At 48.4% G+C, this 20,538-nt stretch overlaps 1 pseudogene across 1 annotated transcript; it reads right to left on the reverse strand.

The window, feature by feature from the left end:
• Positions 1 to 1,736: 1,736 nt before the first annotated feature.
• Positions 1,737 to 20,288, reverse strand: LOC102461683 (potassium channel, subfamily K, member 16-like; annotated as a pseudogene). The gene is made up of 6 exons (XR_016349578.1): positions 20,173 to 20,288; positions 17,125 to 17,325; positions 14,314 to 14,434; positions 10,036 to 10,202; positions 8,176 to 8,344; positions 1,737 to 2,339 (listed from the first exon to the last, which is right to left on the reverse strand). The product of XR_016349578.1 is annotated as a potassium channel, subfamily K, member 16-like (transcript).
• Between the last annotated feature and the right edge of the window lie 250 nt (positions 20,289 to 20,538).

Raw genomic sequence — 20,538 nt, forward strand, 5'->3', positions numbered from 1 at the left:
GGCAGCGGCAGGGGGCCACTAAACTTTCCAAGGTTCCTTCAAAACTTGGGAGCCCGCATCTGGCTGACACAGCCCCAAGCAAAGCCCGGCACTTTCCCCCACACGACGGTGGGGGTGGGGATACCTGCCGAGCCTACAGCATCCCAGCAGGATGGGCAGGTCTTCCGGGTCTCCCAGTGGGTCCTGTCCGGAATGAATGAGCCATGGGGGAGCGCACGCAGAGAGGCTGGAGTACACCCCCCCCTTTCCCCACTGCTCACCTGCGGGGATGGGGGGCAGCGCTGTGTCCTCTGCTCAGCCTAGCAGCGGCGCCAACACCACACTCAGCACCAGTGGGAAGAGGAGGCTGGGGAGCTGCCTGCTGCCGCTCAGCACCATCTTCACCCCTCCAGTGGGACGCGCCTCCAGTGGCGCCCGTTTGCCCCGTTGCAGCTGGGAGGCACCGTCGGGCAGGGGCAGAGTGGGGGGAGGGGGAAATGAAGCCCCTCGCAGCCTGCATGGTGCATGATAATAATAAAACTTACTTAATTAGAAAGTACCGGACATTTCTATGTCCGGTATTTTCTCAATCTGTTTCCTGGACAGAAAGCTCAAATACCAGACGGTCCTGTTCAAAACCGGACACCTGGCAACCCAATTCCGAGGGTATTGCTGGAACTGATTTCATGGATGGGAAAGGAGTTGGCCTGCTTTAGAAAGGCTTCCCTTTGACAGAGTAGCAGCCGGGGAACTGCAAATTGCATGGGAGGCTTGCCTCTGAAATCTGGATTTCTATTAGCCGTGTGGTGGCATCAGGTTGGTAAGAACGTTTTTTAATTGTTCTTTGCTACTACTCCAGCCCGTAGAGATCCCTCAGCAGAGAAAACCCTGTCTGGAGAATTATTTTTAGGATGGATTTGATTCCTGCTTTCTGGGCCTTGGACAGATAGGTCCTTTCAGTAGACGCTGCATTATTAGTGGACTCTGGATTGCATTTGTTTAATATTTCAGGACTGTTTCAAAAAGCCTGTGGCATTGAGGTGAAGCCTTGTTCTAGTTTTGATTTTGAGTGGGTCTTGAGTGGGAAATTCTGTAAGATTCCAAGGATTATTTATCATGTTCCATCCCTTTGATTCTTAAACAACAGTAGGAGGGTTGAGTTTCTTACCCAAAAGCAAAATAGAGGTTAGGTCTGCCCATCTCTCAGGGGCATTGAGGATAAAAGCCATTAATGACTGTGAAGGGATGAGATCAGTATAACTTACTTGAATAGACATCTCAGAGGGATAGCCCTGTCAGTATGTAACTTAGGGTATGTCTAGACTACATGCCTCTGCCGGCAGAGGCATGTAAATTAGACTACCCAACATAGTCAATGAAGTGGGGATTAAAATAAAAATGGCCGCCGCACTGTGCTGGCTCAGCTGATCATCGGCACAATGCGGTTGGCAAGGAAAGCCTTTGCCGACCGATCCTGTAAACCTCGTTTCACGAGGCATAAAGGATGGGTCGGCAAAGGCTTTCCTCATTGACTGATCCGCGTCTTGACTGCCGCATTGTGCCAACGATCAGCTGAGCCGGCACAGTGCAGTGGCCATTTTAATTTTAATTAAACGGGGAATATTTAAATCCCCGCTTGATTAACTATGTTGGGTAGTCTAATTTACATGCCTCTGCCGGCAGAGGCATGTAGTCTAGACAGACTCTTAGAAACTAACAAAAATATATATGATATCATGAGCTTTTGTGGGCAAAACCCACTTCTTCAGATGAGCTGGAGTGGAGAAACAGGGAAAACTGGATAGAAACAGGAAAGAAAGATCATTTCCTGATAAAGGTACTGTCGGAATAGCAGCACATAGAGCCACAAGAGGGCGCAAGGGAGGGGAAGAAGGATGAGTTACAGAGACATAGCTCAAAGAAGTCCCAGTATATTTCCACAGGATTTACTCCTTTTGGTCTAGTTCTTACAATACTGGACCAGTGTAATTTGCATTTAATAATTCTGGTCCCAGTGGGTTATTATAATATTTTGCTATAAGAAAAAAATAGCTTCCCCTTGTTTTGCATCTCCAAAATGTGCTGCTAGGGACCCTCTCTTCTGTGCAGCTCCTCCAAAATCCAGTAATGATGGTTCTCCTGCAGGAACAAATCTAGCGGGCCAATATCTTTGTCGGTTTTCCTTATTGTCTTTACCTGCTGTTCCCATTTTATCAAGATCCTGGGCAACTTTTTTTCAGTGTCTTCTAGTAATGTTGTCAATAAATTAAACAGAAGAGCAATCCAGGCCAGACCAAAGATAATCCAGATGGCCACCAAAGACCGGTAATAGGGAGGATAATTCCTGTCAGGCTGTTTACCTGAAAACAAGGAGAAGGAAAGGAGAATCAGCTAAGAAGCTGAGTTCAGTTTACCTGAATACAATTGACTGTGCTAGTATACTGGTCAGAATAGTTCATGTTAAATGCCCCTAAAAGGTCACTCATCTGATGAAGTGGGTTTTACACACCAAAGCTGATGACCTAATATATTTGTTAGTCTCTAACGTGCCACTGGGCTACTTGTTTTTAAAGTTACAGATAGTTTTTTATAGTGACAGACTAAGAGTATGTCTACACTGCGGAGCTATTTCAGGATACTGGTAGTATCCCAAAATAGCTTTTCCGCATCTATTGAAGCAGCTCGTTATTTCTAAATAGATTTCGAAATAACGGGTGGCTTATTCTGACATCCCGGTAACTCTCATTCTACGAGGGTTAAGGGGAATTTTGGAATAGCAAGTTATTTCAAAATTTGGTGCTGTGGAATTATAGAATAAGCTATTTCAAAATAGCATCAAAATAAGCTACGCAATTTGTGTAGCGCAAATTGCATAGCTTATTTCAAGCTACGGGTGCTGTGAAGACACACCCTAGCATGGTTACCCCTTTGAGACTAAAATGTAGCGTGTTACTTCATCTTTCCAAAAGGGATGCAATTGTGCTACATTTTCCACTGGAAAAATGCTTTGTTGGATTGAAGTGTGGGGACTACCACAGGCAAACCTAATATTTATAGCGGTAACCAATGATGTAAGATAATATATTAGTACTAAGATACTCCAAGATGTGTTTCAGTAGCATTGACAGGGACGGAGTGCAATGGAGGAGTGTAGCTGAAATGTACCATGGTTACCAATTTATACCATCTCTGTATGCTTACCTGGCAACGGGTGATTGTGACCTAATAAACAGCTGTCTCAAACAGCAGAGATCCTTGGATGTAAGGGCGAAAACTACAATTCATACATTACTTTCTACAGGCTGCAGGGCTTACTCCATTTAAAAGGAAAGAAATACAATGGATGCAACTGATGAAAACTCCCTGCTACATACTGAAGGCACAACTTTCCGCATTGGAGCCCATTGGATTGATGTGTATTTCATGCAGTCCAAACCTTTTAGCATCACTAGGAGCTCTCCACCTGCTGTGCAACACAGATCATTTAGTTTGGCTACTCAGACATAAGCAATCCTCCAACAAGTGACGCTTTGTTCACACTCGGTTTAGTCACGTGTGATGTTCACCGCACAATGCAGCCAAGACGGCTCACTGAAATGTAAACTTCTGTTCGCCGAGTGCAGAAGGTCGAAACACCAGCCTGGGAGCTGCAGAATAACAGGTCTCGGCTCTGTAAGAGTCACCGCACTGCGTGCAGTTCACATTGTGCAACTCCAAAGCCGTGTCGCCAAAGACTGACCTGCCTTGGCACCCAAAACTCTACTGGTTTGCTACATTTTTGTATCAAAATTAAAGGGAATGGATTCAGGTGGGGGGTCGGGTGTCCCGTATTTTTTCCCTGGGACAAATGAGGCCCTGCAAACTTGTGATTAGGAAAGATGATGTCCTTTCCGGGCTCCTGGACAAGGTGTGGGGCAGTTCCATGCACCCAGAAGGGGCACGGCCTCAGGCAGAAGCCGTGAGGCCGGAGGACAGCTGCCACCCCACCCCGCCCTCAGTGCTGCCAAGCCCCCACCTCATCCTGACGCGCCTCTCCTGCCCTCAGCATTGCCTGGAGTGCACCCAGCTATGCCGCCACCTCCCTAGGCAGCCCTAAGAGCCGCCCGGAGGACTGGGTGGCGATTTAAAGGGCCCAGGGCTTCGAGTGCCACCACTGCTGCAGTAATGGAGGCTGTGGCAACTGCCTTTTCAAATGCTAGGCCCCAGGGCAACTGCCTCCTTTGTGTCCCGTCCCCTCCGACCCCACAATGGCAGGCCTGCTTGTTCTTGACCCATGTACTAAGTTGCTCTTCAGTTACAGTCCTAGTGTCTACCTGACAATATTGTTTAGCAAGGACGTGTCGGTCTAAGGACTGGGATCATGGGTGGTCAGTGAAGGTAGAGCTGGGGGAGGGAAGCCCCCAGCCCCAGCCCCAGCCCTGCCCCTTTCTGCTGAAGCCCTGCCCCCCATGGGAGCCAAGCTGCCTCCCTACCACCACCTCGGGGAGAGGAGGAAGGTGGGTGGGCGTGCACAGCCCAGCCTTCCTGGCCCCAGAGCACTTGGAGGGAGGAGAGCACGCGGCCCCAGTCTCCGCGGCTCGAGAGCAGGAGAGGGAGGAGAGGGCATGTTCCCAGCTTTCCTGGCCCCAGAGCATGGGGAGGGAGGCACTGGGGACAGTAGCACTCCGCCCCCAGAATGTCTACAGCAGGTGTTCTGGGGGCGGAGTGTGGGCAGGGCCAGGCTGGCGGTTTGGGAAGGCTGTACCTTCCCCTGCCTAGCATACCGTCCGCCCATGATAGGGACTTACACTGAAGATTGTTTTTCATGGCTAATCCCTTGTGGGTGGAATGGAGAGGATAAGAGTATCCTCTGGCGTGGAGGCCTGCATGGGTGTGGAAGAGCCCTAACCCCTACCACACTGGGGAGCCATAGAGCTCTCTGTGGGTTTCTTGTGCCCCAGCGCACACGGATTTTGTAGATGGGAGAGGAATGGGCCAGGGAGGCGTATCCACTGGCCACTCACAGCCATTTCCCTTGCTTTCTAGGTGGAAATAAGTTGGCATAGGAGTTGCAAGAGCAGCTGTGAGGCTGGGAAGATTCCCCTTCCCCACTGGGCCCAGTTATTCAGGCTGAGAGCCACAAACAGGATTTGGCCTCTACATGGTCTGAACAAAACAAATTGGAATCACTGCTCCAGAGGAGCTGTCTAGCTGTAGAGGTGCGAAATTCCCCATTGCAGTGAGCCAGCATAGGACCGATGCATCACTTAATTACTCAACATATGGCTTAGCCCAGGGGTGGGCAATACTTTTTGATGGGGGGGCCACTCCAAGAATTTGGAAAGTGGTCGAGGGCTGCACTCTTCCATGATATTAATGGAGGAGGTGTGGGGTCTGGGAAGGAGGTTGGGTGCAGAAGGGAGCTTGGCTGAAGGAGGCAGTTGTGACCTGGGGCACTGGACTGGGATACAGGGGGTTGGATTGTGACCTAGGGCAGGGAGGGAGTGCAGAGATTTGGGTTGTGAGCTAGGGTAGGAGGGGACTGTGATCTGGGACAGGGATTGGGGTGCTAGATTTGGGAGGGGATATAGGTACAGGAGGGGGTGCACAGATTTGGTTATGTGGAGTGGGGGGCTGAGGGTTGGGGGAGGGAGGGCCTGGGGTGCCAGAAGTAGGCTCTGCCAGGAAACTTACCAGCCAGCAGCCCGTTCCCAAATCAGCCTCCCTGCCTGCCCCACCCCTACATAGGCAGCAGCCATGTGCTCTGGAGCCCCTTGTGCTTCGTGGCTGCCTGTTATTGAAACAGGAAGCTCCCATTGTCCGGTTTCTGGCCAAAAGCCAGCCAATGGGATTGTTCTGGGGGTGGGAGCAGCTCCTAAAACTTTTCCCCCTTCTCTCCAGCCTCAGTTTTTAATGAAAAACCTCCCTGCAGCCATGTTTCTGTGTGACGTGTGGGTGGGGCGAGGCAAGCAGGGAGCCTGCCTGGGGCTCCCCGCAGTATCTGTGGGCTGTATCAGTGCCTTGGTGGACTGGATACGGCCCACAGGCTGTATTTGCCCAGGCCTGGATTTAGACCAATTCACCACCTAACTGTCGCCTTCTGCATGGAGGGGAATTGTACCCTGGAAGTGTTACCTATATACAGAATTAAAATGAACAAATAGGGACCAGACTCATCTACTCAGCATCGTATATGTGGGCTCTCTCATACCACACAAAAGACATTATCTTGCTGCTGTGATCCAACAGCTGCATAATCCTCTTTTACCCAGTAAGATTGCTGCATGCAAATGAGCTCAAGCAAATTCTTTTCCAATTGGCTATTTCACATCTGGCCATATACAGTAGACAGAGTCGACTGCTTGTCTAAAAATAATGCCAAGTACACAACAATCAGGAGAGCCCGGTTCTTGTTTCATGGGGATGGGCAGGGATGGCGTCCTTCGCCTCTGTTGTCAGAAGCTAGGAATGGGTGACGGGAATGGATTGCGTGATGATTCCATTCTGTTCATTCCCTCTGGGGCACCTGGCATTGGTCACTGGCCCAGTATGGCTGTTCTTATGGGGAACAAGCTCCGTCACATGAAAAAGGCATGAGTTGCTAGACTAACCATAGTTTTGCTACTATTGTTTAGCACTGATGTAAACCTATACTACAGGGTAAATATTTCAGCATCCGCCTGCTAGACCAGTCGATGATGGTGAAAATCCAGGGCCATGAATTTAGCACAAATGTTGTTCTTTAACTGTGTTTACAAAGTCGCACATCAACAGTTGCGGAAAATGCTGTTCAGATGTTGTTCCTCGGAATGTAATTTGCTCCAGTTATTTTAAAGTGCCCGTTTAATGTGGACCAGGGGCAGATGTCACAGCCAGTTCTGTTGCTGCCTCAGTCTCTCAGCCCTCTGTGTTATAGGCTCAACCCCCCACTGACTTGATGACAGCAAGAGTTTTGGGTGCTCAGCATCTGACAGGCCAGATGGTGTTTTGATGTTCCAGTCAGAATTCTCTCTCTTCTTCTCCCTCTCTTTTGTGGGGGTTGGAGGGTGAATTTAGGGTTTGTGAAAGAATTTGGATTGTCAGTCCTACAGACAAAAGTTATTTGCTCACAAAAGAGGCAGAATGCAGGCAATGACAGTGTACGTTTCCCTACCCCATTCTGCCAACACATCTCAGCCCTAGCCTGCAGGAGACCTCCCAATGGGTGAGAAGGAAGGTCAGTCCGTCTCCATGCCCTGCAGGTCTTGACCTCTCTGCTGAACTTAAACATGCTGGCAGAGGTGGGTTTTTTCTGCTGTGGATGGCTTGTCTGCTGAGAATTGGAGTGAGGCTCCAAACTCATGGCGTTTAAGCCCCTAAACTTCCAGTACCATTGTAAATGCTTTTTCCTTGTCATTTCTCTATTGAGAGGGAGTTCTGGTTGCCAACGTGTTGCATGTACTGTGGAGGAATCTATTCCGTTCAATTTGACAAAATACAAATATTGGATCATTTCTGCTGTTAGTGGTTTGGACTCTGGGGTTCACTTGAAGGGTGTCTCTAGGGGATCCAAGAGAGAAACTATTTTGGTGAGAAATACATGAAGGTGTCTGCAGAATGACTTTGCCTAGGAGGCTGTGTTTTATATGGTTTAGCTTCGGGAGAACTTTTGAACTCCCATATGTGTGAAATCCAGGAGGGTCTAATGATACATGGGGGGGTTACAGGAATTAATTTCTATGGGGAGTCATGTCAGTGGAAGCATAGGTCTTCCCCCCGCCCCCAGGATAAGTTTTCCATTGCCCACTTTTCATCAAAGATTGAAGCAGTGAAAAGCATAGCTTCCAAATTAGTGGGGTTAAAACAAGCCCCAATTATTTCATCACTGTGTAAAACACAGGTGTCACGTATGCATGTAAAACTTTGTAGTCAGGACACTTCAAAGTTTCCTCTCTTGCTCCCCAGATTCCCAGATTCCCTGCATCTGCATTGCCCAAACTACTGCATGTTTTTGTTCCGTTCATAAAGCCCCATTTTTCATCGCGTCTAGGCATTTGGGTGTCTGAACCACTCTGGGCTGCCTTCAGGGAACTGGCCTTTCCTCATAGAATTACAAAAGCCAGAGATGGGAAAGACCAGTGAATGCAGCATTGCTTCCTAGTGTACATGTGCTTTGTTAATCACTGCACTAGTAATTCTGCCACCTTTTAATTCCAAGAGCAGTTCTATTATCCTTACCTACTACGTAATCTCCAAAGCCAATGGTGCTCAGGGTGATAAATGCAAAATAAACTCCTTCGCTGTAGGACCAGCCCTCCGCTACCTGGAAGACAAATGACGGCAGACACAGGAACACTAGAATGCCCATTACCAGGAAGAAGAGAAGGGTCAGAAACTTGATTTTCTTCTGAAAAATAAACCAACACAAATTATGACCTGCTTGGAACCAAGAGCAAACCCTACCCAATGTGAGTGTTCTGGATAAATAGCTGGACAGGAACTCCTTCCAGGCCAGCAAGAGTTAAAGATTGACAACAGTCAGACAAAAGGTCTGTCTCCCATGAAGCACCGTGGCTTCGCTTCTCGAGGAGAAGGGGTCACGTATCATGACAATCACGTAGCCTCGGTGCATCATGGGAGACGAAGTCCCCGCCCCAGGAATGAATGAAAGCATGACACACTTGAACTACATCTCCCTGGAGGCACCCTGCTGACCTCTCAGAATCAAAGCTTTTCCATTTTTCAGCCACAATATTTCAGGTGTAGTTGGATTTGTGGATGTTCAATTCTTTGACAAAAAATAAACTTTCCATGGAAAATTGCCAACCAGCCCAAGTAGCTGTCATGAAGCCCAGACCCTGGGTTGCGCAGGGCTGGCTTTGCATTGCATGGCGTCATGCTCAAGAGGTGCACCCCAAGGCTGAGGGAATCTGGACCATCCCATGTCCTTGCAGTCAAGAATGGGTGAAGAGGCTGGCAGAGGCAAGAGTTTGGTGTATGCAAAAATTTCTCTCTTATTTTTGTAGGTATGAAATTTACAAGTAGAAATTGGATTAAAGGAAAGGAAATGGGACGACCCTGGTGCCCACCCTGCAGAGGGCTAGGTAAGCTGTATAGACCCTTAGTCCCTTCTTAGGGTGGCCATATGTTGCGTGTTGGCTTGGACGGTCCCTTTTTTAAGCCTTGTCCTGGCTGGCCTGACTGTTTTGGCAAAAGTGAGCATTTATCCCATTTGCTCTTGCAAACTGAAGGAAATTGGCCTTTTTATGGGAGAATTCAGATTATTCAGCAGCCCCAGAAGGATAGCTCCCACCACCTCAAAAGCAGAGGGGAGATCATTAGGAACAGCGAGCGACTCTGCGTGTGTCTACTCTGCAGCTGGGACTGAGCTTCCTTGGGGCAGGAGAGCTTGCGCTGGCATGCTAACATCGCCACGTGGGCATTGTCGTGCTGGCAATGGGTCCGGCTGGCCACCCAAGCTCAGACTTAGAGGCTTGGGCTTCCGCGGGTGCCCTCCACACAGCTCTCTACAGCACGTTAGCATGAGCCCTATTAGTAGAAGCCTGTCTAGTGAGGGTGGAAGAAGACTTGCGTCCTGCTGCAATGTAGACATACCCTCTGAGGCCTGGTCGGCCTTGAGAGCCCTTGCCTCCGACTCCACAAGACCCATCCCAGTCTTCCAGCACATTGACTAGAATGGCCCTCTTCTCATAGGCTGTTTGTTCCTTGTCTTTCACCCTGTGGAGCACTGGACAGTGGGCAGCTGGCTTGTGGTGTGAAAAGTGGCAGGTTAGGCCATCGGGGAACAGGAGGAGAGGGACGGAGTAGCTTGTATCATGGGCCTACCAAGCTGTGTACCTTGCAATACACCAGGTATTTTGTTAACGTTTCTCTGATGTTCGACGGTGCGGAAGATATTTTGCTTTGGTGTCTATTTCCCACCGTCCTACACACCTTGCCTGATCTCTTTAGAGTTTAAAATCTTCAGAGCAGGGATTCTCCCTTCAGTGCCTAGCGCCGGCTGGCTGTGTAAGGAACATCGAAAGGAAACTCAATACCCCGCGTACAAACAACCCTTGAGAGAATGGAACTGATTACCTTTTTCATTCCCTTCGCATACAGCCATCGCCCAAGCCTTTCACACAGCAGAGAAAGCATCTTCCCGACCTGGTGCAGGAAAACAATATTCAAAGGGATTCCGAATGAGGCAAACAAGACACAGAAGATCTGGCCAGCAGCCGTTTTAGGACACAAGGTGCCATAGCCTGTTGAGACACAAAAGGAGGAGAGGGACCCCTCCAGTGAGCCTTCTTCTTGGAGATTAGGCTTCTAATTAGCTTACACTTGTTGGCGCATTCCATTTTGCATTCATGCAGCACTGCTTTAGCACATCACGAGTGTTTCTAGTGCTCCGTAGCCAGACGTGCACGCTCTTTCCAACCAAATCACAATGACTGGTTAAATTACATGGTCTGCATATTTTTAGGGTTCAGAGAGTGCTATGTTTGGGTCTGGCCTGACCTTCATTTGAACTACATTATAATCTGAAAGCAATCTATAAAAACACGCTATCCATTGCTACAAAGGATGCAAATAGATACAACATGGAAATAGAGAAACCAGAAGTCAAGGGATCTGGAAGATGTCAAGGCTGGTGTTTGGGCTGTTTGCCATTCAGTGATCAGATAAGCTCCCTTCCTGAATCTTAGCCCACATCTCATTTCTTGTCACGCCATCCCTCAGGGATCAGTGCATTGTACCACACTAAGTAACCCTCTGAAAGCTTCGGACTGGGTAGAGTTGGCCTCATACGTGGAAAAAGGTATCCAAACCCTTTGCCTTCTCTTAATGTAGTGACTCAGCCTCTTGTAACTATTTGAACTATCTACTGTCTCTCTTTTTTCCTCCCCTCTTTTTTTCTATTTTTTTCCTCTTTTTTTTCCTTCTCCCTCCTTTCCCCTTCCCTTATTTATTCTTGGATCTGGACTTCTAATACTCCTGTCATCTGAAGAAGTGGGCTGTGCCCATGAAAGCTCATGACACCATCTGCATGTTTTGTTAGTCTTTACTAACTAGACTATTTGTTGTTTTTTAAGTTTTTCCTGTTACAGACTAACTCAGCTACCCCTCTGCAGCTTTCTAACATTTAAAATCCTCCAACTTCCCTCTTATTTTCAATGGCTCTGGGAACCCAACATGTGAGCAGTTGTTCATAAAATAGTAGTACCCTTAATAATGCCCTTCATCCCAAGGGACTGTAAATTGCCATATAGAGGGCTCACTTCACCCAGCACTGAAAGGCAGCCACCTCATATCCAATTGAAAACACAGAGACCAGTGACATAGGCAGAAAGTGGAGTTTGGCTAGGACACCAGGGCTAAGATCCTTCTGCAAAAGACACTACTGGATCTTTAATAGTTATAAATGGTGAGGACTTTAATCTTAAGTTTCAGTGGAAAGATGACACCTTCCAAAATCACAGTCCCCCTGACCCCACCTTAGCCCCATACTAGTATTGTCTCAAGGAGGAACCAGAGGGAAGCATACCACCCTACTGCGTTTTGTAGCCCAGTGAGATTTCCTTGGCAGGAGAGGGGAGTTTGGTCACTCAACCGCTCTCCAAGTTTGACCTTGCTCAGCTTGTGAGATCAGATGAACCATAGCCTAGAATGCTGGAAATAAACACGCCCCCATTGAAAAAACAAACCAACAAGCTACACCTAGGATCAAATTCCTGGTGTTCCGCTGACCTCACCCACACCGAGAATACAGCAACATTCTAACCGTGAAGAAAGTACAAATGCATCCATGCTTATAAGTCAGCTCATTTGGATCCAAAAGTTATACCACTTGAACTCTACTGGTATAATCCCTCTATTGCAGAGATAGCTATAACAGTATAAGGGTACGTCTACACTAGGAAGACTATGGCAATGCAGAGCCTTATGGAAAGTGGAATAAGCTATAGAGGTGAAAGGCGTTATTATACCAGTATAATTGCATACACATGAGGGTTTGTACTGGCATAACTACATCAGTAAGAAAACCCTCACACAGCTTCTGACATGGTTATACTGGTACGAAATCACTGTGTAGACCAGGCCTTAAAGATAAAGGATTTATTCACATTAGGGATGAATTTGCCATCAGCTGTTTTTAAAGGGGAGCAATATCTGAAAAATGAGTCAATGGCTTCATACTTCAAAGAATTTACTGTAGCATGTCCTCTCCCCCATAGCCATTCAGCTGCTGCAAGGCGAGTTTTACAAAGGGATAGTCATATGCTTGATTCATGTCCTTAGCATGTCAGTGGCCCTGCAAAGTGGATCTATCCCAGCACAAGTTGTTCACTGACTGATAATATAATGGTTCTATTTAGGGGGAATAGAAACTAAGACAATTCCCTGGTAAGTTCATTGGACTTTTGGCCAACCAGAAGGTTGATGCAATCTCTGTTGGATGAGACAGAGCTATTTGTCTTCATCTCACTGAGCTTTTGGCTCTTTCATCCAGCTCAAACACCTTTCTAGTGAAGCCCTTACCAAGCCTCTCTGGGTGTCAGAGATATGCTGGATCATGAGGTGGTTTTACTAGGTTGGTGGAGACCTCTAGGCCAGGGCTACTCAACATGTAGCCCACAGGCCATTTGTTTGTAGCCCGCGGTGCGGTTTGGATTTATGCGGGGCTTAACATGTGACCCGCGGGTGGGATCCTTTGAACATGGCCTCCATGGAGAACACGCTCCGCAATGGTGAGTCAATATATTGGTCTTCTGTTGATATGCATTTTAGTAGTTACATTCCTGGACTGTCATTGCTCATTAAAAGTGCTGTCCTAGGGGTGAAAATTGGGTAAATATTGCATTTTATTAATATCAGCAGAACTGACTTAAATGGGGCCTGTGTGGTGTGTTGTCTTGCCTTAATCTTTGTATTCATGCCCGTCAGTGTAAAAGAAGCAATTTGCATATATATTTGCATGTAAATGCAACCACACTTAAGATGTGGCCCTCGGCATGTGTTGTGAGTATCATTGTGGCCCTCAGGGCTTTCAAAGTTGAGTAGCCCTGCTCTAGGCCATACTCGTTTTGGGGCACAATTTGGTTTATGCCTCCACATCCGGCAGCCCCAATTTCTGTTAGTGTTAAGAACAGCATGGTGCTTGAACTAGCAGTGAAAAAATGATGGTATTTGCCTTATCCCTCCCCCATCTTCTCTCCTGGCAGCAGTGAAAATTGTGGGTATGCTCGTCTAATATATGCACTGGTGCAATAAGTACTAGAATAACAGCCTTCCACGGCCCAGCTGTGTTCAGTTGTTTCCTGTCCTCCTTTGTTGCCATACAGCTGCCTTGGAAATTATTTACAGTTTGTTTGACCTAGGAATGAAAACCAGGGGAAGTCCGTCTGCCACCCACGCCTGGTGGCTGGCTCAGCCAAGAGTTTAACAGACGACTCCGTGGCTAGAAAGAAACGGACGGATAGGGAAGGGGAGGTTGAGAGGTAAAAGGCTGTTGTTCCATTTCAAACTAAAACAGTGCCATGAATGATGGATTCTGCAGCTGGGAAGCCTCAAGGCCACGTCTGCTGCTGCTTCTAATCCTCCTGGCCCACGGTAAGCAGTAATTCATAGCCAGGACATCCCAGGCCATGGTCTTGTAGACTGACCACCTCTAAAACCCCGGGTGTAGAACTTCCCCAAAATAATCCCTAGAGCAGATCTTTTAGGGAAACAGTTTTGAATTTAAAATTGTTAGTGAGGGAGACTTTGCCTCCCCACCATTGGCAAATGGTTCCGGTGGTTAATTACTCTCAGGCTATGTCTAGACTGCAGGCTTCTTTCGGAAGAAACTTTTCCAGAAGAGATCTTCCAAAAAACCTTCTTCCGAAAGAGAGCATCCACACTGCCAAAGTGCATCAAAAAAGTGATCTGCTTTTTCGACAGATAGCGTCGACACTGAATGGACGCTAACTCGCATGTCAGCTGTGATTACTATGGACGGAGTGGCCACCAGGGCACTTGTGCTTTCTCCTCTTTCCTCTTCTTTCGAAAGAACTCCCTCCTCCCCGTCCACACACGCCTTTTTCTGAAAAAGCTCTTGCAGAAAAAGGCTTCTTCCTCATAGACGGAGGTTTACCAGTGTCAGAAAAAAACCTTTGTTCTTTCGATTTTTTTTTGAAAGAATGCGATTGCAGTGTGAACATAAATGAAGTTTTTTTCAGAAAAAGGCCATTTTTTTCTGAAAAAACTCTGCAGTGTAGACATACCCGCACTATTAAAAATGTATGCTTTTTTTCCAGTCTGAATTTGTCTACAGCACAGTCTGTTAAGGCGATGGTAACTATATATGACAGAGGGGAAAAGCCCTGAACTTACCAATTGTGGATACCACCGTGCCCACAAAGAAGAAGGAGTTACTAAAATCCCAGTTGCTGAGTTCAGTCTGTGATTCGTTTCCTACTGGATAGACTCCTCTCTGCACCGCTTCGGTGAGGTTCTGCAAGCGAAAGCAACGTTTGATATGAGCATCTCCCCCTTCTCAAGGTCCATTGTGATCACACAGAGGAATCAGCCCACCAAGGCCCCTTTCCTGTGAGTACCCGTAGACTGTAAGCAGAAGTACACAAAGGGCTCGGCATTCTCTGCTGCCTGTGCTACCGGCCCTCTTGCTTCCACAACCACCGGCTCACCAGCAGCCAATCAGCATTTCAGACCAAGTCCTGTGCTTACCTGTTCATTTCACTTGGGTGTTTCAGAACTACATTGATTTCCACCCAGACCTAGCCTGATAGAGTTTTATCCTAAATTATTTGCATCAGAAATGCAGAAATCATGGAAAAGGCTTGGATAGATTAATTCAGCCTGCTGCATTTTAACATTGTGCCTTGTTATTCTCCATCCCTGGGTCTTTTGCGATGGTTCTTTCTCCCCCAGCAGTTTGAGAGGTACTGTTTTCATGGTGGAATTGTAAGGAACACTCCCGGGTATTTGAATCATCCCTCTACATTCTGTAGCTTTATTTGAAAGCAAACGCCAATGCCTTGCTGTATATGTTCCCTCCCTTCCAGATTCTAACTTGCAGTGCTCATTGGGGACTACAGCTAGTCTGCCAAAAGAAATGGAGAGAGCAATTGTTAGAACCATAGGGTGATGACAATTATGGTTCCAAGCCAGGGTCACCAACAGGCGGACAAAGGGAACAGTTGCCCTGAGACCCAGCAATTGAAAAGGGCTAACTAGCGCAAGGGCTAAGTACTGGAATAGGCTTCTCAAGAACAAGCTGGACAGACATCGGTCAGGGATGATCTAGGAGGTTTAGGTGGTCCAACCTCAGCCCAAAGGGATGGATTAGAACAGTAGTGGGCAACCCATGGCCCACAGGCTGCATGAAGCCCACCAGGGTTCTATGTGTGGCCCATGAAATATTTTGTTTACTGTAATCCACGTGCAGAGTGGCCAGATTCCACTGGTTTCTGTCTGTGTAGCTTTTTTCCTGCTAGTATTACCAAAGTGACACACGTGAGGTGCGTGCCGACTGTACGCAACATTGGCTGTGAGAGCCGGGTGCTCTTGCTGCATCCAATCAAACAGCTGCTACAGTTCAATTGGCACACCCCGCAAATTCTAGGTACACCAGCACAGGTAACAAAACTACCCTTTCCCAGGAGCCTGTCTTGGTGACACCCATCTTGCAGCCCACTGAGATGGAGGGCCACTCATGCAGTCCGCTCACTAGCCTAGGCTATGTCTACACTGCAGGCTTCTTGCGCAAGAAGCTTTTTGTGGAAGAGACCTTCTGCAAAAACTTCTTGCGCAAAAGTGCGTCCACACTGCAAAAGCTGCACAAGAGAGTGTCCCGACTGCATGGACGTTCTCTTGCAAGAAAGCTCTGGTTGCCATTGTCCACACACACCTTTTTGCACAAGAGCTCTTGCACAAAAAGGAGTTATTCCTCGTAGAAAGAGGAATACCGATACCACAAAAAGCCCTCTGTTTTGTCAATTCACTGTAAATTTACTTGCACAAAAACACAGTTGAAGTGTGTTTTTGCATAGACGTAGCCCTAGCTTGTCCATTGTTGGATTAGATGAGATCTCTTCCAGCTTTATATTTCTGTGCTGCTATGAACATTTCCCCCCCTCCCCCAAATAGATACGAGATATTCACAAAGAAGAGTTTTCAGACGCCTTCGGTCTTTCTCTGTTCTAATGGTAAGTGATGGGTGTATGTTAAGATAAAACTTTAAACAAAACCTGCATCCAGCTGTGCCTGCCCATAACACCCTGAGGAAGTGGGGCCGGACAGCTTGAAGTAAGGCTGATTTGATACAGTCACAGTATAGATCAATTCCAGAGATGAGACTGGCCAGAAGCTAGACACAAGACAGGATAAATTGCACCAGAATGATCTCACACCATGGTTTCGCACCCTGCACTGCTGGTGTCCCAGAGTCCGGAAAAGCAGAAATCACTCCACAGGGCCAGCACAAAGGTTTATTTTCATTCTCTTGAATAAGGTTTTTTTCCCCCCCTTCCCAAATAGAAAGCTAGAGTAAAGGGTAAAGTGGCAGCTGGATCAATGGTTTCTTTATTAACTGCCCTTTTTTTTTACTATTAAAAGCCCCCTTTAGATTCCCATATGGTAACACTTAACGGCAGGACTATTTTAACCCTATGTTCTCATAGAATACTCAAACTTGAAGGGATCTAGGGAGACCATCAAGTCCAGTCCCCTGCTCTCATGTGGTGTAACAGATAAGGTCTAAAATGTAGAGAAAGAGCCAGAATCCACTCGGTTTCCTTTTCAGTGACTAGAAATTCCTCTCTCTCTCTCTACCAGGTTGCTGGCCCAGCTTTTTGTGCAGGGTAGCATGCCTGGGGGTAGGGTGGGAACAGATCGCTGGGTCAGATGAGCCAGGGTTGTGGAGATGCCCCAGTGGTTTTGGGGACTGGAGCAGCTGCTGCTTTGGTCAGTTGCCCAGAGTGTGGGCTGTCTACTCCGACTGGCCATTGGACTCAGGATTCACCTTCAGCGTTTAAATGCCACCACCCCAATGGATGCACAGGAAAAGACACAATGCTTGTTACCTGCCTGTGTCACAGTAAACACAATGTAAGTGAAAACCAGGCTGGCTTGCACGGGACGACGCTGGAGGCCACCGTCGCGTGCTACCGCAGCACCCCTTACCTTCACAAACTGCTCAACATCTGCCGCAGTGAGGCGAGTGAAGTTCTGCAGAAAAGCCTCCTTCATCTGGATTACAGCCATTTTCTGTTCTTTCTCAGCATTTTTCTCCAGAGCCCAGAAGACGATTGCACCCAAGAGTAAGTAGGTGGAATAGCTGACCACCAGCAGACTGGCCTGGATTTTGTTACTGCACATGGTACCCTACAGGCAAATGGAGGAAGAGGGAATTGTCTCTATTTGCATATAACTCTCTAATGTCAACTTCCTGTACATCAGAGCCTGGGGTTTATGCGCCCCTCCCAACTGCTTGGGTTTCCTCAGTGACCGCAGGCAGTCTCAGACAGCAAGCTAATGTGACCATTCAAGGGAAGATAAAATCTCCAACTCTCTTGGAGTAGCGTGGGTCTGCAGTCTGTGCGACTTTGCCTGGCTGAGTTCTCAGGAACTCAGGTCAGAGTGCAGGAAGCAGACTGGCTGGATGCCTCCTGCTTCTGCTGGAAGGGTGCCGGGGGAGAGGGCCGGTGCAACCAATACCCGCAAGAATAGATCAACGCCTTGCACCACATGTCGTCTTGTTCCCACTGCAACAAGGATTCCACTCCACATATTTTGCTGAGCTATTCATCAAAACACCGCAGCACGAGCCTGCGTCTCCACAACACCAGGCCCTGGAGCCACACAAGGGAGATGCTTGTTGGTGGGGAAGTCGGAGAAGCTCACCCAGCTGTCCGAAGTCAAGCAGAGCTCAAAACTCCAGCCAGGCAGCCCCCCCCCGCCCCCCGCCCTCCCATAGGCTGCCAACAGGGAAAAGCAGGTAGGATGTTCATCCCCAAAAGTAACATAGGTGTCAGCTCCAGGATGTGCCAGGTTTGTAGCACCATGGGTACACAACTGTGCGGTGATGGGCGGGAGGCACGGGGAGGGGGCAGGACAGGAAGAGGCAGGGGAAGTGTGAGGCCTTGGAAGGGATGAAGTGGGGTCAGGGCCTCAGGGCAGAGCTGGGATGGAGCATGCAGATGAAGAAGAAAGTCAATGCCCATGCAAGGCTCTATCACTTGAGCTAAACGAGGTATTCCTTCAACTGGCAGCAGTAACGGGCTGTTGCTGTCTATGGAACCACTATTGGAGGGGGACATGACACGCGCCTGGCCCCCTGGGTTCCATACTGGGACCCGCCCTGTGTTCACACAGAGCTCCTGACCATCTCCCCATGTTTCCTCGGAGAACCAGCCAGCGCCAGGGTCTCCACTCAGCCGTTGGATGATAGCTGAGTCAGGCCTCCTCAGAAACACAATCTCCAGCCCGTCCCAGCTGCGCAGCCTTGCCAGCAGCGAGTCCCTACGTCAGTGACCTCACAAAGGCCTAGGGGCAGGTGAACAGCCCCCACAGATACCCCAGGGGGAAGGAGGCAGTAGTCCAGTCCCCAGAGCAGTGGGCTTCATGGGATGCCTCAAATTCCCCTGCTGCTCTGTGTGTCTTGTTCACACATAAGACCTTGAATTATATCCCACCAAACCCTTCTAATCTCTGTTGTGCAGCACCCTCCTCTGTGTTTTATCCCACACAACTACAAGATGTCGCAGCCCCATATGTAGACATCCACACCGACTCACGGCCGCGTGCCCCCTGCCGCATCCTTTGCGTTCGACTGAGTGCCGCGTGAAGGGTGTGGCCACACTGCTGTGCGAACTCAGGCTTAAGCCCAACCATCCACACCCCCATCTTTCTGACTGGGTCAGAAAGCCCTGCAGATCTGGGCCCGTGGACCCACCTTGAAGTAGGTCCAAGCCCTGTCATTTTGCAACTCAAGTCGCAGACCCCATGCCAGGAGGTTTAATGCCATGTGGCTGCGTTCGCATCACACCCAGGTCCAGCTATGGCAAGGCCAGGTTTACAGTGCGCTGTGAATGCCTGGCAACAGGTGTGGCAGCTCCCATCATTCCAGATTAACAATGCAGCCTAGACATCCCCGAGCCCTGCGTCTCAGGGTGTCGAGATGGTCTCATTGCACTCCATTTCACAGTCCTGCGTTTTGTATCTCCCCAGAGAGAGGCAGCAGGGCCTTGCCGCTCCTATAGACAGCTCTTCCTGTTAAAAACCTATCTGGGGACCCATGTTCCACCTCACACCCTGTTCTGGTCTAGTGGGTGTTCTGGGCAGTCATGGAGGAGAAGTTGGTAGAAGAAACCAACTTTAGTATAGCTCTGATTCAATACCTTCAGCCCATGCCTAGGTCTATCCTGCTTCAGCAACACATTTAAACAGGAGTTTAGCTTTAAAATGTGCTGGTATACTTTTGCACTCAGCACATACTTCAGTTCTTTGTTGAATCAGTGTCTATGGGCCCAATTCCAGACATTATCCAGGCAAAACGCCTGTTGATTTCAGCACAAATCTCTCTCTCTGTCCTTCTCTCTCCCCGTCCCGTCTCTCGGTAGATCAGACCCACAATATTCTAATCTAGAAGCTGTTTTTAAGGTTTGGAAAGTACTCCAGCGAGGATTGAATAACGGTTTATTCACTTAACTCATTCAGCCAGGAGTTCTCTACAGTGCCAGTGATGTCACCCCAACAGTTTACTTTAGACCTATTGTTTCTTAATGCATTTCAATCCCATCCTAGCACTGCACCCTAAAGATAGTGTAATATTAGCTGAAGGACAAAATTAGCTGCTAATCCTGCTGCTGCTATTATTGGCTGGCAAAGCAGTATTCCCATGGCACATGATTGATTCATAAGTAGTGATCTGGAAAACAAGATTTCCAAAGTCAAAAGTGTGATGATTTGCTTCTCCCAGCAGCATTGTCTGTAAAGCCCGACAGCTGAGCACTGTGGAGAGCTTGGCTTCCTCTTTTAGTACTTTCTCACCTGCTGCTTGTCACACCCTGAATTAACTGACCCTCTCTATACAGCTGGCTCATTTCCTCTCCCCTTCACCGCCCCTCCACCCCATCCCCAGCAGCCAGTGGGGCGACCCATCTGTTATAAAGCAAGGTAGAATTGGTATTTCACTGAGCCTCACAGCCTTCTGCACAGGCACACACTCACCGTTCCTCTCCCTGTGTCCAAAGCTGCCCACTTGCCCAGGTCCCTATGTTACACTCACAGCACCTCCCCTTCTGTCTGACAGCTGGGCTACTGCCTTTGTATTAGGTGGGAGCTGCTTAGCTGCACCATGGCCTCTATGAGGTCACTGATATAGTCACCCCCTGTATTTGGTGGGACTGCTTAGCTGCCCCCCTAGGTCTCTGTGAGGTCATTGATACACTCCCCTCTGTTTACCAGCCCCAGGGCCTCATAAGTCCCTGGTGTGACCAGACTGGTGTCCCTTTGCACTCTTATGGCAGATAAGCTCAGATTCCCTTAGAGAAAGGTTAAAGGCCACTGTACTACGATCGGTTAGCACACACTTAT

The sequence above is a fragment of the Pelodiscus sinensis genome, chromosome 5, assembly GCF_052426305.1.
Source record: "Pelodiscus sinensis isolate ZL-2025 chromosome 5, ASM5242630v1, whole genome shotgun sequence".
Taxonomy (NCBI): Eukaryota; Metazoa; Chordata; order Testudines; family Trionychidae; genus Pelodiscus; species Pelodiscus sinensis.